The sequence below is a fragment of the Nannospalax galili genome, unplaced genomic scaffold (genome assembly GCF_000622305.1).
Source record: "Nannospalax galili isolate Female #2095 unplaced genomic scaffold, S.galili_v1.0 scaffold161, whole genome shotgun sequence".
Lineage (NCBI taxonomy): Eukaryota > Metazoa > Chordata > Mammalia > Rodentia > Spalacidae > Nannospalax > Nannospalax galili.
Genome location: NW_008348586.1, coordinates 1,478,313 through 1,479,562, shown reverse-complemented (window position 1 = coordinate 1,479,562; position 1,250 = coordinate 1,478,313). Strand labels below are relative to the sequence as shown.

General features: G+C 39.5%; 1 non-coding gene across 1 annotated transcript; it reads left to right on the top strand.

Annotated features, from left to right (window-relative positions):
- The first annotated feature begins 921 nt into the window (after window positions 1–921).
- Window positions 922–1,028, top strand: LOC115072459. The gene has a single exon (XR_003851515.1). It is a non-coding gene; the product is annotated as a U6 spliceosomal RNA (small nuclear RNA).
- The last annotated feature ends 222 nt before the right edge of the window (window positions 1,029–1,250 follow it).

The following is a 1,250-nucleotide window of genomic DNA, read 5'->3' as shown; positions in this document are numbered from 1 at the left end:
CAGAGTTCTGGACCAGCCTGAGCTACATGAGACCTTGTCTCAAAAAACAACTGGGCATGGTGGTTGCACGCCTTTAAGCCCAGTGCTTGGGAGGCAGAGGCAGGTGGATCTTTGTGAGTTTGAGGACAGCCTGGTCTACATAATGAGTTCCAGGACAGCTGGGGCTACAGTGAGACCCTGTCTCAAAAAGACCAAAATAATAATGATTAATAATAATAAAAACTTTTTTAAAATGAGGCCAGCTTGGTCTACATAGTGAGACCCTGTCTCAAAAACAAAACACAAAAACCAGGCAAACAGCTAGGTATGATGGCACACACCTTTCATCTCAGCACTTGGGAGGTAGAGGTTGGTGGATCCTTAAGAGTTAGAAGACAGCCTGGTCTATACAAGGAAAAGTTCCAGGCTAGTCTTTTTTTTTTTTTAAAAAAAAAAAAAAAAAAAAAAAAAAAAAAAAAAAAAAAAAATCAAACAAAAAAAAACAATCAAATCAAATAAAAACTAGTGGGAAAGAGATATATTTTTATTGCACTAAAATATGTATTTGACCATGTTAACAGTTTGCAGTTCAGTGGCATTGATTCCATTCACACTGTTGTGCTGTGGTCACCACCATCTATCTTCAGAGCTCTTCATCTTCCCAAACTGAAGCTGTATACCTAAGATGCTACTCTCCATTCTCTTTCCCACCTCAGCCCCTGGCAAACACCACCCACTCCTGTGTCTGTGAATCTGAACACACTCTAGATTCCTGATGTCAATATGTATCCTCTTGTGACTGGCTCATTTCACCTAGCATAATGTCCTCCAGATCCATCCATGTTGCAGCCTGGGTCAGAATCTTCTTCTGGCTAAAAATTGAATAGCATGCCATTGTATTCATAGTCCAGGCTAATCTTACTTTAAAATATTTTAATAACTGTGCTCGCTTCGGCAGCACATATACTAAAATTGGAACGATACAGAGAAGATTAGCATGGCCCCTGTGCAAGGATGACACGCAAATTCGTGAAGCATTCCATATTTTTAAAAAAATATTTTAATAATTATTTTTGGAATTTTATTTTTATTTTATATGTGCATATGTGTATGTGTGAGAGTATGCCATGTGTATGAGTACTTTTGGATGTCAGAAGAGGGCGTCAGATTCCCTGGAGCTGCAGTTGCAGGCAGTTGTGAACCACTGGATGTAGGTGTTAGGAGCTTGACTCCTCTAAAACAGTAGCAAGTGCTCTTAACCACCAAGCCGT